The sequence below is a fragment of the Zootoca vivipara genome, chromosome 6 (genome assembly GCF_965207765.1).
Source record: "Zootoca vivipara chromosome 6, rZooViv2.hap1.1, whole genome shotgun sequence".
Taxonomy (NCBI): domain Eukaryota; kingdom Metazoa; phylum Chordata; class Lepidosauria; order Squamata; family Lacertidae; genus Zootoca; species Zootoca vivipara.
Genome location: NC_142589.1, coordinates 82,912,173 through 82,928,240, shown reverse-complemented (window position 1 = coordinate 82,928,240; position 16,068 = coordinate 82,912,173). Strand labels below are relative to the sequence as shown.

Here is a 16,068-nt window from a genome sequence, read left to right as displayed (position 1 = left end):
AGCCCAAGAAAGTAAAATCTCTCACTGCCTCCATTCCTTCTCCTTCTATTTGCCAGGAGGTGATGGGACCAGTGGCCATGATCTTGGTTTTTTTGATGTTGAGCTTCAGACCATATTTTGCGCTCTCCTCTTTCACCCTCATTAAAAGCTTCTTTAATTCCTCCTCACTTTCTGCCATCAAGGTTGTGTCATCTGCATATCTGAGGTTGTTGATATTTCTTCCGGCAATCTTAATTCCGGCTTGGGATTCATCTAGTCCAGCCTTTCGCATGATGAATTCTGCATATAAGTTAAATAAGCAGGGAGACAATGCGCTGAGTTTGACTATGTGCTGCATGAAGAAGAATCCAGCAGAGTGCTGCCTACAGTGGCCTTGCAGGGTTTCAGACTCCCAGCCGTGCCTGGAGAGGCCAGCGGGATTCGAACCTGGGAGCTTCTGTTTGCAAGGCAGCCACTCAGCCCCTGAGCCATGGCCCTTCAGGGCTCCCGGAGGGGGGGAGGGCATTCCAGGCCTTACTACCGATCCAGGGACGTACATCCCTGCTTTCGCCAGGAGCTGCAGCCTGATGCCAACGCTGCCGGTGGAATTGCGACTCTGCAGCTGCGGTTGCCATGGCGGTTGGACGTTCCCCGCCTGCTTTGTCAGGTTGATGCTCTTAATTGGCCTCCAGCCGAGAGCCTAGAAATTAGCTGTGTAGAGGAGCGATCTGGTGGCAGGCGTGGCCTTCAATGGCGCACTCACCTGGGCGGAACTAGGGGCCCCAGGGTGGCTGAGCAGGAGCACCTGCCATTTCTGGGACCTGCCTTCAGATGAAGCTGCTGCCAGGATCATGCCCTTTGAGGAGACCTCCTTGCAGACAGGGGCCACTGGGGGTGGGGTGGGGAGACGCAGGGCTTGCCCCTTTCCCCTTGCTCCTTGGGGAATGGGGGGTTTGCTGGGATTGGCATAAAACGGGAACCTGATGTCTCCTGGGAGATGCTCCTTCTGGGGAAAGGGGCCTCTTGCAAAGTGGGGGCCTTTCAGCACCAATGGAGGAGACTGAGCAACGAGAACTCAGCCCTCCCCACGCCAGGAGATGTTTCTGTCTGGAAAAGTGTGCTGCAGTGGTCTGTCTGGGACCTGGGAGAACAGGGTTCAATTCCCCCCCACAATTTGGCCATGAACCTCACTGGGCAGCAGTCACTGCCTCTCTCAGCCTAACCTACCTCACAGGGTTGTTGTGGGGGTTAAATGGGGAGGAGAATGATAAATGCCGCCTGAAGCTCCTTGAAAAAAAAAAGTGGGCTATAGAGGCAATAAGAAAATGAGTGAGCGCCTTTTGTCTTCTCAGGCAAAGTTCTTTCTGACGCAGCCTCCTCTTCCCTTCCCTTCTTTTCTTTCAGGAGGGATGGCAGCCTCTGAGCCCAACCAGGGTGGCTGGACTGATGGGCGAATGGCGGATCTGTCGCTCCAAGGACATCCTGTGCGCCTGAGCTCCTGATGACAGGCGGTCCGGGAGGCTGGAGCCGGCCGGGCAGTGAACTTGAAGATTGCTTGAAAGTAAGTACTGCAACTCCCTCCCTCTTTGGTCAGGCCAAGCCGGGCTCTTCTGTGGACCTCCGGGGGCCACCAGAATTGTCAGGATATGGAGCTAAAGGACCCCCCTCGCTCTCCCCACACAAATCCTGGGCATGTGGCAGATGTTGCCTCCGGCACTCGCTCCCTCAAGTTCTGTTGCCGAATTAGGTTTGATGGTAAGACACAACTTCCCCGTTCCCCAAATTACCCTGTTTCTCATATTTTAAGACATACCCATAAAATAAGCCATAGCAGGATTTGTAAGCATTCGAGGAATATAAGCCATACCCCGAAAATAAGACATAGTGATAGGCACAGCAGCAATGCCGGCCGCGGCAGGAGGAGGAGGAAAAAAAATAGAAATACCTTGAAAATAAGCCATCGTGTGTTTTTTGAGGAAAAAATAAATATAAGACGTGTCTTATAATATGAGAAACACGGTAAGGGGAAATTGCTGTGAAGGGAGATTTGAGCCTGTGCGTGCATCAGCAAAGCTCCGCCGCGAATGCAAAGCACTCCCCCCCCCAAAAGGTCACCGCACCCAAGATGAAACCCACCCACCCACCCCACCCAGGGCTGTGTTTTGTTTTGGAGTTAATTTGCATTTTAAGCTCCTGCGATTCAATCCGCCGCAGCACACCTGCCTCGTTTGCCAGCGAGTAATTAGATTGCTGTTCGGGCGTCTTGCACTTCTCCGCTCTCTCGGAGCTCGATTCCGTTTTATGTTGAGGGTTTCAATTAAGCTATTAACACATTTTATGATTCAGAAAATTGCAAAAAAGAAAAAAAGTTCATTCTCTTCCAGCGAGTGAACTCAAAGGCATTTTGTATCTGTCCAGGAGGCAGGGAAAGAAGCTGAGGTGCGCTTCAGCTGACCTGGGCAATTCTGTGCGTCTGCCAGAGGAGACAACATTGCCGCCTTCTGTAGTTTGCTGGGCTTGTCATATGAAGCAGAGCACACAGGTGCTCACCTGAGCTATGGGGAGGGCTACCCCAGGGCCATCTTTACCCGGAGTTGCAAGGGGTGCGGGGCACCCCAGCGCCGAATTCGGGGGGGGGGCACCAAATGTATACCTACTGTATACCAATCCCTCTCAATCGGCAGCAGTGAAAATCAATGGAGCGAAAGTCCCCACCCCCCTCATCCATTGCTCTGTTACTCCGTAGCGTCAAATATTCCCGACGACTCAGGAAACAAAAGTAGTTATTTCCGCTGCGTCCTTGTTACAGGTGAGCGGATTTCCCTCCCCTCAAAAAGCTCAACAACTTTGAGTTCGTCTCCCCTAAATGTGGGGGCGCTGGGCGGATCTTTGCACCCCGGCGGTGCATACGCTAAAAATGGCCCTGGGCGACAATGTGGGGAGGGGAGGCACTTGTGGGGTGTTTCCTGTGGGTGCTTATGGGGGGGGCAGAAGGCAATGGTTCCTTTTTCTTTTTCTAATAATATTTTCATTAAGTTTTCAACAAAAATAACAAAATTAAAAAACAACCAACCACCACCACCACAAACTACACACACACACACACACACACACCAGCAGTATCAAATCCATAAAATGAGATTCTCTGAGCCCGGTGACTTCCCTCCCCCCTCCAGTGCCTTAAATTTCCTTTTCAAATGCATATCATTTCCATTCCAAATTATTTTTTCTACCTCAAATTCCCTATACTACTTTTAAGATTACAAGTGTTCTTAAAATCCTGCCAACCTGTTTATAAGACTTTTGCAAATACATGATAAACATTTCCCATTCTTTTTAAATTTCTCATTGTCTTGATTTCTGAGCTTTCCAGTTAGTTTCGCCTTTTCAGCGTAGTCCATTAACTTGGTTTGCCAGTCTTCTTTGGTCGGGGACTGCTTCCTCTTTCCATCTGATTTCTGCCCCCGCCCCCTGCCTTTGAACTGGATGCCAATTCCTACAAGTTGCTTTGCGGTTCTCACAGGCCTGGGCCTGGGAAGACCATCCTTTGTGTCAGATATTGTAAAGGCAGTTGCCGGCGGTTTCTGCTGCATAACCACCAGCTAGCTTGCTGTTAGCATCATGTTGCTGCTGTTGGCTTCCATCTGTCTCAAGAGACAATGGATTGTGCCTCCGAGGGTGAAGTCAAATTGCTGGAGAATCGCAGCCCCTGCCTTCCTTGCTTTTTTGCTGCAACCCAATCGCTGCATTTTGCTGCATTTGCATCACCAAAGTGATCTCCACAGGGCTGCCCCCCTGGTGGGGTCCAAAGGATATCAGAGCAAAATGCTGGGCTGCAGGAATTGCCGAAAGGAGGCATACAAAATGCCACCCAACCGCCTTAGGGACCCCCCTGTGGACTAGTGTAAGCTTTACTCCTTAGCCTTCTCTTCCCCCAAAGACATCTCGCAAGGCAGCAGGTGCATGTCATAGAATCACAGAATTGTAGAGTTGGAAAGGGACCCCTGGGGGTCATTTAGTCCAACCCCCTGCAATGCAGGAATTACAGCTAAAGAACCCAACCTCTGCTTAAAACCCTCCAAGGAAGGAGAGTCCACCACTTTCCAAGGGAGTCCATTCCACTGTTGAGAAGTTATTATTATTATTATTATTATTATTATTATTATTATTATTTATCATTATTATTTCTTGAATTTATATACCGCCCTGTACCCGGAGGGACATGGGTGGCGCTGTGGTCTAAACCACAGAGCCTTGGGCCTGCCAATCAGAAGGTTGGCGGTTCAAATCCCCGTGATGGGGTGAGCTCCCATTGCTCAGTCCTAGCTCCTGCCAACCTAGCAGTTCAAAAGCACGTCAAAGTGCAAGTAGGTAAATAGGTACCGCTCTGGCGGGAAGGTAAACAGCATGTCCGTGCGCTGCTCTGGTTCACCAGAAGCGGCTTAGTCATGCTGGCCACATGACCCGGAAGATGTACGCCAGCTCCCTCAGCCAGTAAAGCGAGATGAGCGCCGCAATCCCAGAGTCGTCCGCGACTGGACCTAATGGTCAGGGGTCCCTTTACCTTTACCTTTACCCGGAGGTCTCAGGGAGGTTCACATAAAAGGATCACAGTATATAAAATAAAAATACTGTAAAAGAAATAACCCAATAATACCCCTCCAAAAGAGCCACATTTTAAAAGGTTATGGGATGTTGATCAGGTCAACCAAAGGCCTGGTTAAAAAAGAACATTTCTGCCTGACGCCTAAAGGTGTATAATGAAGGCACCAGGAGAAGTTCCCAGGGGAGAGCATTCCATAGATGGGGAGCCACTGCAGAGAAGGCCCTGTTCTTGTGTTGCCACCCTCTGGACCTCTTGAGGAGGGGGCATACGAAGAAGGGCCTCAGAAGATGATCTCAGGGTCCAGGTAGGTTCATATGGAAAGAGGCGGTCCTTGAGGTATCTGAGTTGTTTAAGACTTTACATGTCAAAACCAGCACTTTTAATTGGGCCCAGAAACTAGTACTGTCTAGAGAAAGCCAGTGCAGTTGGATCAGGATCAGTGTAATATGCTCCGACTGTCTTACTCCAGTGAGCAACCTGGCCACTGAATTTTGCACCAGATGAAGTTTCCGAACCATCTTCAGAGGCAACCCTACATATAACGCATTGCAGTAATATAACCCTGAGGTTACCAGAGCATAGACAACAGTAGTTAGGCTCTCCCTGTCCAGACAGGGGCGTTGCTGGGCCACCAGCCGAAGGTGATGGAAGGCACTCCGGGCCACTGAGTTCTTAAACGCCTGAAAGCTCTTCTGAATGTTGAGTCAGAATCTTCCTTGTCATTTGACTCCATCGGTTTGGGCCTTACCCTCTGGAGCAGCAGAAAATAGGCTTCACCTTCTTCCATGTGAGAAGCTCATTAGATATTTGAAGGTGGTCCTCGTGTCACACCTCCATCTTCTCTACTAAGGGACTGTGGCTCCAGCTGCACACTTAGCAATGATATCCTGGGGCACGGTGACCTTGGTCTGCTCCTTTGGGTTTCTCATGCTCTAACTGCACATGCAGGAGCATCTGAAGAAGGTGCTTCTAATGCGCTCCTTCGCTCTGCTTCTCCTTGGAGAGAGAGCATTGCAAGGCCAAATGCCTGGCTGGCTTCTGCTTCCCAAATAACACCTGAGAGTTTCACTCTGGTTTCAAAGCCCAGCCTCCTGAAGTCTTCTCAGGTCTGCCCACCTGGTGGGGCCGGGCTCTCCCAAGGAAGTGGCAATGGTTGGCACGGGGCAACCCAATCGCTGCCCTCCTGACCCCCAGAATGGTGCAGCTGGCCCACTGGCCAGGGGGCCTCTGCAGCCCTCTTCTCGCCACTGCCTTGCCTGCCCCTGCCCCAAAAAGCGGAGCAGCAGGGCTGGGTGGGTGACTCTGCCCTTCTGCCCACAATCTGGGTGGGTCCAGTGGTCAAGAAGGCAGTTTCATCACGTGCAGGAGAGTGAAGCGAGGGGCAGGTGGGGCCCATCCACCTGGGCAGGGAACCCATCTAGGAGAAGGAAAACTCTGATCCTAAACCTCCGCTGCCTTGCAGGAGAAGAAAAGGCTACAGTAAGAGCTGTTCGGCAGTGGAATTTGCTGCCAAGGAGTGTGGTGGAGTCTCCTTTGGAGGTCTTTAAGCAGAGGCTTGACAGGCATATGTCAAGAATGCTTTGATGGTGTTTCCTGCTTGGCAGGGGGTTGGACTGGATGGCCCTTGTGTTCTCTTCCAACTCTATGATTCTATGATTCTAAATCTGGAGTCCCTAAGATGCTTGGATGACGCCTTGCATGCCTCCTTCTGGCATCTCCTGCAGCCAAACTGGTGCCAAACAGTTCACTCTGCTTTCCTTTGGACCCCATCAGAGATGCCGAGAGACGGAGGGTCTTGTCACCTGGGCAGCCCAGGACTTCCAGACACTCTGCCTAGGCTTCCACCCCGGAGAGGTCACTTTGGTTCTGACAATGCAGCAGCTTGACTTCACCCCCAGAGGGGCACTCCATTGTCACTTGAGGCAGACGGGTGCCAACTGTTGTGTAGAGAAGCTAAGAAGAGCCCCAGAGCAGCCCCTGGATCAGGCCCCCGTGGACCCACGTCCCCAGCCCCATTTCTCATAGTGGCTACCAGGTTCCCCCATGGGATGCCCCACAAGCAGGACCAGAGCACAACAGGCAGCCTCTCTCCTCACTGCTGCCCCCCATCAGTGACTGGCCTTCAGGGGGTCTGAGGCTGTCAGTTTTATTTCAATTAATTATTTGTATTTTACACATTGTGACCAATTCTGATGGCTTACAGCTTTTAGCAATAAAGATTTCATTCATTCATTCATTCTACAAAGTCAAGCCGGGAGGCGGTGGGAAAGGAGTCGAGCAGGGGAGTTCTGCAGGGCCCATCTAGGCTGTTCCAGCCTGAAAGCTTCCCCACAGATTCTCCACAGTGGGTCTCCTTTCACCTCCCAGCCTGGGATAGTTATTTCTCCCAAACTAAGCTAATTGTAGGAGGAGTCTAAACAGTCCCTTTCCGGATTCAGAATTCTGTATCTTGCTGCCTTGCATAAATAGGTTCCTCAGAAGCGGGCAGTTGCACCAACTCCCACCTCCATCAATGAGGGATTAAGTGTTTCCAGTCAGCTCCCTCAGGTCTGCTAATCATGCTTTGTGTCAGTTGCTCAGCTCAGCGGGTGGCAAAGCTGCCCTGTGCCACAGAGGCCGGATCCTGCTCTGGGTTTTCAGATGCCCCATGGGAAACCTGCTGTGCGAATGTTCAGGGATGCCTTGTTTGATTATATCCTATTCCAACTTGTGTTAACAAGTTCCACAATTTAGCAGAGTTACATTCCCTTTTTAAAGCTACACAGCGGATGCGTTGCTCAGGCTCTCTAAAGCCTCTATAATAACTGTCCTGGTATTTTCCCCTTGATTCCCTCATAAAATATAAGACATGACACAGTCTTCTAGAAAAGTATAAAAGAGTTTACTCACACATCATTCTGTTCACAACAGGATCCCAGAAGGCAGACTTAGCTTAGAAAAGTTACATCAGGCATCCCCAAACTGCGGCCCTCCAGATGTTTTGGCCTACAACTCCCATGATCCCTAGCTAACAGGACCAGTGGTGAGGGATGATGGGGATTGTAGTCCAAAACATCTGGAGGGCTGAAGTTTGGGGGTGCCTGTGTTACATACACCTGGAAACTATCCCATACGGAGATAGCTCCTTTGTCCTCTCTTGGCTGGAAGCCAAGAGGGCATCTTAGGCTAAACAGATGTTGCTTCCTCAAAAAATGTAGTCAGAGAGAGAGAGAGAGAGAGATGGCGGCCAGCCCTATGCTTTTGTTACCTGCACAGGTGAGGCCACACCCACCTCTAGTCACATGCAGAGGAAGTCTGTCCCAGCCGAGCAGAAACAGGAAGTTCCAACTGGCTGGTCCAGACATCCCCCTTCTATGTCCACTCTAGGGATGTTGTACTTGAGTGCTCTTGTGTTTCACATCCCACACCTGCAAGCAAGACTGGAGCACAGAGAGCCTCTCCCCTTCTGCAGTTTCCAGAAGCTGGGATTCAGAAGCACAACTGCTTCCAGCTTCAGAGGCAGAACATAGCCCTCAAAAGCCCTGCTCCCCTCCAGGAGTCTGTCTAATCCTCTTTTTAGAGGCAACCAAGTTGGTGGCCATTACTGCCTGCTGTGGGAGGGAGTTCCACAGTTTAACTGTGTGAAAAAGTACTCTCTCGCTCCCTCCCCCCCCAAGCCCATCTATGCACTCTATTCTTTTCCGCTTGAGGCAAAACAAGAAATGCCGCCTTGCCGTGATCCTGCCACCACTGCCTTTTTTGCTGCCACCATGCGCCCTGCCTCACCCTCCGCTGGTGGAGAAGCGCACCACCTCCTGCACCAGCAAGACTGTGCTGATTTGGGGTGAGAACATGCCCCAAATGGATGCGATTTGCCCAGAATCAGTGCCCATGGCAGCGGTGGTTCTCTGCTGCTGGTGGGGGTGGTTTGGCAGACAGGGCACCCGTGGGCATGCTGCCGGGGGGGGGGGCTTCTGTCATTTGATACAGTGGCTGCACCCTGCCTAATGGCTGGGCCAGCTCTGACTCAGCTGCCGTCTGCCTTTCTCGGACACGGCTGTCCAGTTTGTGGGTAAATTTATGTCCTGCCGTTGATGTTTATGGAATACTAATGTGACTGCTGAGTTTTGTTTGGGAGACCCCCTTCATCTTAGTTTTCATTCTTTTTCTCGGGTCTCATAAAATCATAGAATCATCTAGTCCAGGGGTCAGCAACCTTTTTCAGCTGTGGGCCGGTCCACCGTCCCTCAGACCATGTGGTGGGTGCGACGAAAGTCCCTCTCACTTTCCGTCTTATAACTCTGACCTCTCAATTATTAAAAGCACTAGCAGGGATTTCTGAGGTAAATCAAACCGCCCACTTATCCCTCTAGCCTTTCTTTAAACCCTCTAGCACTTGTGGGTTTTCAAAAATAAAAGAGAGTCCTCTTCCAGCCTAAACGTGACCAGGTACCTATATAGACTTGGGGCTATAAATAAGACTGTTCCTATGTTCACTCAGATAAGGGTTTCCCTTCACTAGAACCTCCCTTACTGTAAAGCTAGCCTCCTTCCTGAGGTAACTTTATTATCACTCAGAACCTGTCTCCTCCTTTAGCCCCCCCCCCTTTCTTGGTGCACTCTCAGCCACAAACTAACCCTTCTCCTCTAAAAGGCAGTTTTGACAGTTTAAAAGAGTTCCCCACCACCTGGGTTCCTGGGTACCTTAGCTGGAAAATGAAATAGACGATTACTAATGTGACACTTTAAAGATGGATATTTATTGGCTTGAATCTTAATGGTTGCTTTCTGGTAACATTGGTACGAACTTAATTTCACAGATAACGTTCTTGGTAATCAAATAACAGAATACCTATCCACTACTTCATCTACTCTAAATTCTACCTTCTCCACAACCACCCAAGCTCCCACACAGAAAAAAGCCCAACCGCCAACTCCCATAACTGTTCCCCTTTCCATTTAAACCCCATGCAGGCCACGCCTCCCATGGAATGTTGCTGCCAGTTAACCAGGGAGACTGGGTTAACCCTTCAATAGGTTGGTTGTGAAACAAAAACATAACATAACAGTTTTCAAATTCGCCACAGTGGGCCAGACTATTTTTTGCGGGGAATGAATGAATGAATGAATTCCTATGCCCCACAAATAACCCAGAGATGCATTTTAAATAAAAGGACACATTCTACTCATGTAAAAACATGCTGATTCCTGGACCGTCCGTGGGCCGGATTGAGAAAGCGAGTGGGCCACATCCAGCCCACGGGCCTTAGGTTTCCTACCCCTGATCTAGTCCAACCCTCAAATGAAGGAATCAAATGAAGGAGTTTGGAGGGACCCCAAGGGTCATCTAGTCCAACCCCCTACAATGCAGGTATCTCAACTAAAGCATCCCTGATAGGTGGCCGTCCAACTTCTGCTTAGAAACCTCCAAGGAAGAAAAGTCCACCATCTTCTGAGGGAGACATTTTCCACTGTCAAACAGCTCTTACCGTCAGAAAGTTCTTCCTCACATTTAGTCAGAATCTGCTTTCTTGGAACTTGAAGCCCTTGATTCAAGTCAAACCCTCCAGGGCAGGAGAAGGCAAGTTTTCTCCATGTGACAGTCCTTGGAGATATTTGAAGGTGGCTCCCATATCTTCTCTTAGTCTCCTCTTTGCCAGGCTAAACATACCCCTTCTAAGTCGATAAGGAAAATTCTTTCTCCGTCTCTCCTAATGCTAGAACTCATGGACACCCAGCGCAGCTGAGCACTGGAAGATTTGGGACAGATAAAAGAAAGTCCTTCTTCACACAGTGCAGAGTTAAACTATGGAACTCCCTTCCACAGGAGGCTGTGATGGCCGCCAACTTAGATCGCTTTAAAAGAGGATTAGACAAATTTGTGGAGGAGAGGGCTGTTGGTGGCTATTATCCAAGGTGGCTGTGGTCTGCCTCTCCAGTTGGAGCAGCAATACTGAATCCCAGTTGCTGGAAAACACAGGAGGGCAGAGGGCTTGAATACTGCTTTCTAGTTTTCCATAGGTGTCTGGTTGGCCTCTGTGCTGGATGGTTTGATCCGGCTGCAGGCTTTTCTTAAGTTCTTCTGACATGCCACCCATTGAGCCTGAGTTGACAGAAAGGCCAAAAGTAGTTCCTGCTCCTCAGTTGCACCTGAATGGAGGAGGGGCCAAGTTGTTCTCCTGTTCCAAAATAATGTCTGGTTGTTCTGTGACCCCTCTCCTCCAGCAGCAGCTTGTTCTGCGTATGACAAGATCACTGTGGTTTCCCCCAGACCCAGAAACCGCTGCCTATGCAGGCAGAAAGCATTTTATCTCCTACACCCCCTCCCTGCGCAAAGGCAACCTTGCAGTCTCCCCATGCATAAAATTGGCTCTTGTCCGCTGAATATTTCATGGCAAGGCAACAAGATCTCCATCTCTGAATAAACCACTCTAGCCTGGGAGGGTTCTGCATATGTCGGAGCAGATGGCTGCTGCGTTCTCCAGGAGCAGCGGAGGGTTGGGTTGGCCTGGCCTGGCCTGTTCTCCTCGCCTGCTCCACACAGGGGAAGTTCAGCTCACCTGGGGCAAGCGGCTCATTCCAGATGCAGTGGGTTCAGATCCACCCCCTGCACACCTCCCAGTGGTTGCCAAACTACTGATATATCCTTGGAGCTTTCGGGAGCAAAGGAAGACAGGTTGCCACCAATTTGCCTGACAGCCATAGCACTTATTTTGCAGTCTGGGGAGGTGGGAGATGAGAGGGGGGGACTTGGCCCTCCCCACCTGCTTGCTCTGTGCCCAGGGAGATAAGGGGGGAGGGTAAGTAAGCTGTGAAATTGCTCTGGTCTGAAAAGCCATTGCAAGGCAGCTGCTGCCACTGTTGCTACAGCAGTGAATGCCAAGCAAATGGTTGCCTGCTCCTTTGCAGTGCAACAGCCCCAGGATCTTGCAGTAAAGCCCCTCCATCAAGACTGGGTGCCTTCGGGAAGCAAAGTCCCAGAGGTCTCCCACCTTTCCTAAGCTAGGGGCACAAGGGCCTGAAGATGCCCCCCTTGGGCTTAGCACGGAGGGGGGCAAAGCCCTGCCAGAGCCCCCCCTCCCCAATTGCCTCCCACCCACTCTGACCCCTCTTTTGAATTAACCTTTTAATACCGCACCAAAGCTCATCTCCGACGCTGTCCTTGCGTTACACATTGCTTGTGGCCTTGCTTTAATTCCCAAACTTTCGCAAAGGACCATGATTTTGCCTGGGAAATGAGCACGTCTAGTAGTGCTGAGAACTGCGGTTTCCCCTCTCTTAATTTGGATATGTGTGGGTTCCCCCCCTTCAATCACTAAAGCGAGAAACTCCCGCTCCCCTTCTAATGCAAATGAGTGTCTTTAGCACCCACAACATGAGATGGTGATGGAATGAAAGGACTGTGTATTTTATGGGCTCCAATTAGCGCTGAAATATTAAAACATTAAATATTAAATGGGGATCATCCTAGAAGCTGCTACAGAGAACTGAAATAACCCAGGAGAAGGAGGCGGGGGGGGGGAGCAAGTCCTGCCTCCGTTGGAGCAAAGGTGTAGGAAAGGCAAGCTGGGAGGCAGAGGAGCCTTCAGGTTGAGAGTGGCTGGTGTGGCTTGTGATGCTACAGACTTCAAGGCTTTTGACTTCAGGGCTGACGACTCCTTCGCAGCTGCTTGTCTCAGATAATTGGCCCACCTTCAGATGAAAGCAAGACGCCACTTCAAGGCCTCGCCTCGCTTTCAAAGGACTTCGGGGATGTTAACCAGAAACATGTGGTGTTGTGTCAATGCCACGTGGTGGTTCCCAAAATAACCTCAAGTGCTCTGAGCTGGCACACCTTTCATGCCCTTCCTCTGCCTGGGTGAATTGGGGGCAGGCCGATGACTCACAGAATGGCAGACTTGGAAGGGACCCCAGCGGTTATCTAGTCCAACCCCTGCAATTCAGGAATCACAATTTTGTGCTCTTAGTCCAGTTCACTTCAGAGGAAGGTTATTGAGGGCTCCTAAGCAGGGCGGCTGTGCTCTTCCTCCACAGTCAGAGGCAGCACATGATTCTCAATGCCAGTTGCTGGAAAACGCAGGAGGGGAGGCTTCCTCTTGTGCTCGGATCCGGCTTGCTGGTTTTATTTGTTTGTTTGTTTGTTTGTTTGTTTGTTTGTTTGTTTGTTTATTGACCACAACATATAAAATCAAACCAAAAGCAGTAACCCAATAGCACACACCCCCAAGAGCCATATTTTAAAAGGATATATACTGTAGGATGTTCATCAGATCAACCAAAGGCCTGGTTAAAAAGGAACGTTTTTGCCTGACGCCTAAAGGTGTGTAATGAAGGTGCCAGGTGAACTTCCCTGGGGAGAGCATTCCACAGACAGGGAGCCACTGCAGAGAAGGCCCCGTTCTCGTGTTGCCACCCTCCAGGTGTCTCGAAGAGGAGGCACATGAAGAAGGGCCTCAGAAGATGATCTCAGGGTCCGGGTAGGTTCATATGGAAAGAGGTGGTCCTTGAGGTATTGCGGTCCTGAGCCATTTAAGGCTTTATAGGTGGAAAAAAAACCAGCACTTTAAATTGGGCCAGAAACTAATTGGTAGCCAGTGCAGTTGGATCAGGATCAGTGTAATATGCTCAGATCGTCTTGCCCCGGTGAGCAACCTGGCCGCTGAATTTTGCACCAGATGAAGTTTCCGAACCGTCTTCAGAGGCAGCCCTATATATAACGCATTGCAGTAATCTAACCTTGAAGTTATGGGACGTGGGTGGCGCTGTGGGTTAAACCACAGAGCCTAGGGCTTGCCGATCAGAAGGTCAGCGGTTTGAATCCCCGTGACGGGGCGAGGTCCCATTGCTCGGTCCCAGCTCCTGCCAACCTAGCAGTTCGAAAGCACATCAAAGTATAAGTAGATAAATAGGTACAGCCCCAGCGTTACAGCTACAGCGGGAAGGTAAATGGCGTTTCCATGCACTGCTCTGGTTTGCCAGAAGTGGTTTTGTCATGCTGGCCACATGACCTGGAAGCTGTATTCTGGCTCCCTCGGACAATAACGCGAGATAAGCACCGCAACCCCAGAGTCGGTCACGACTGGACCTATGGTCAGGGGGCCCTTTAGCTTCACCTTTAACCTTTTAATGTTCTGTTGGAAGCTGCCCAGAGTGACTGGGGAAGCTCAGCCAGATGGGTGTGGTATAAATTATTATTATTATTATTATTATTATTATTATTATTATTACTACAGTATTATTATTATTAATTACCTTGAAGTTATCAGAGCATAGACAACAGTAGTTAGGCTCTCCCTCTCCCAATAGCTGGGTCACCAGTTGAAGCTGATGGAAGGCACTCCGGGCCACTGAGACATCTGGGCATCTGGTTGGCCACTGGGAGAAGACCATGCAGGTCTCGATGGGCCCCCTTTGGCCTGCTCCAACAGGCAAGCTCTTCTTATGTTCAGTTTGGCTGTCAGAAGTTGTATCTGCCTGACTGCATAGTGAAGGCATTCAAGGATTTGCCTGCCTGGCGAGGGCCATGATGGGGCAGGGAGCAGGGAGAGGGCAGTGGCCAGGATTTCCTTTCCCCGCCTGCTGGGTCTTTATGATCCCCTTGAGTTTGATGGGTGCTGTACTGTAGCAAACACACTGTGGCCAGTGAGCCTGGTTGGGGGGTGAAAGGCAGCTCCTGTTAGGATAGCCAAAGGCAGGGGGTGCCCAGAAACAAGCTCCTTTTCTGGCAGCAGGATCACTTTTCTCTTCCTTGGTTTGCCTGGGTGTTTCCTGAGGAGGGATGTCCCTGCTCTGCCTCCTTTCCTACATTCTTTCTCCCCCCCCATCCTACAAAATAGTAGAATGTTAAAATAACTGCTGTGAATATTCATGAAACACCCCGAGCTGTGCCAGAACCAGATGCCAGAAAGGGCAGCTCAAGGAAGGAGGTTTTCTATCCAAGAGTCGCCGGGCTTTTCCAGGCTAAGGGAGCTGCCTCTGAACTCCTGGACTTCAGCACCAAGGCCAGCTCCAGGCAAGTGGCTCAGACACAGGCTGGAAAAGCACAGAGGAGAATTGGGGTCACCCCTGTTTCCAGTGTTTGCCCAGTGTTTTCTAGGCGCAGGTCAGAAAGGGGAAACCCGCTGTTTCCCACTGAATCAGAACAAATGTCAAGAAAACCCGGAAAACAGCAGGTTTCCCCAGGGAAATCAGTGGGGCAAAAGAAAAACCTCTTGAACCCGTGCCTGGAAACCACAGGGCAAATGGAAGCATGAATGAGCCAATTGTCAGTTCCCAATTGTGTTTTTCTAGACATAAAGAAAAGCTACACACACAAACAGAAACACACAACCAGAGGGTGTTGTATAGTAAAGTCCTCATGGAACAGAAGTGGGGCAGCTGTTCTCCTGCTTGCCACTTTTAGAAAAGCATCTTTGGCACTGAAGATGCAAGCTGGAATGAAATGCAACCATGGGAAGATCCTGCTGGAGCAGGCTGAAGGGCTAGTGCATCCTTCCTCCGAAAGGGAGGAAGCCCACAAGCAGGAACAGAAGGTCCTCCTCACGGGACATGTAGCCAGCAGGGCTAATAACCTTTGGCTGGCTTCCCTCCAGCATGCCTCCCTGTGATTCATGGACTTGTCCTCACGCTTCAGCTTTCAGGCAGCTCTCTCCTTATTAAGAGGCTGCTGTTCTTGGCTGTGCGGCTCAAGACAAGCTACAAAACAAGAGTAATTGGTTCTCATGAATATTCTTTCTCCCCCTAACTGAGCCTTCTCTCCTGCACTATCTTCTCAGCTTGCTGGCAGCCTGCATGCATTACGCACTTTAATAATCCCACTTCCAAACAGCGCCAAACACTGATTTCTGCACGCTGATTGATAGTTCCACACATCAACGGAACTATTCCCCGCAGGACTCAGGAGCGGATGAGGGTTGGGAAGGCTGCTGCGTGTTGTGAGTAGGGAGGGGTGGGGAGGGGATCCTCCAGCTTCCTGCTCAGAGCAGATGGGCTCTCCCATCACCTTGCCTGTGGGTCTGTTGTTGGGTCGCTCTCTCTTGCCTTCTTTTTCTGTGCTCCTGATGCAGTCTGTCCCATCACAGAATAGTAGGGTTGGAGGGGACCCCAAGGGCCATCTAGTCCAATCCCCTGCAATGTTGGAATCTCAGCTAAAGCATCCATGACAGATAGCCATCCAACCTCTGCTTCAAAACATCCATGGGAGGAGAGTCCACCACCTCCCAAGGGAGACAATTTCCACTCTTGAATCGATCTTACTGTCAGAAAGTTCTTCTCCTTTCCCATTGCTTGAAACCATTGGTTTGGGTCCTAGCCTCCGGAGCAGGAGAAAACAAGATTGCTCCATATTCCATGTGGCAGCCCCTCAGAGATTAGGAGATAGCTGTCACGTCACCTCTGCGCTTCTCCAGGCTGAACACCCCCAACTCCCTCAATTGTTCCTCATAAGTCTTGGTTTCCAGACCTGGGCATTTTGTCCCTGCAGCCGAAGTTCTCCTGAAGTTCAG

At 50.4% G+C, this 16,068-nt stretch overlaps 1 protein-coding gene across 1 annotated transcript in view; it reads left to right on the top strand.

Moving 5' to 3' along the window:
* LOC118086636 (leucine-rich repeat and fibronectin type III domain-containing protein 1-like protein) overlaps positions 1-16,068 on the top strand; it is a 66,122-nt gene that overhangs the window by 39,368 nt on the left and 10,686 nt on the right. The window contains exon 2 of the mRNA XM_035118523.3: positions 1,384-1,540. The gene's annotated coding sequence lies outside the window, so the exon portion shown is untranslated. The remainder of the gene's footprint in view (positions 1-1,383; positions 1,541-16,068) is intronic.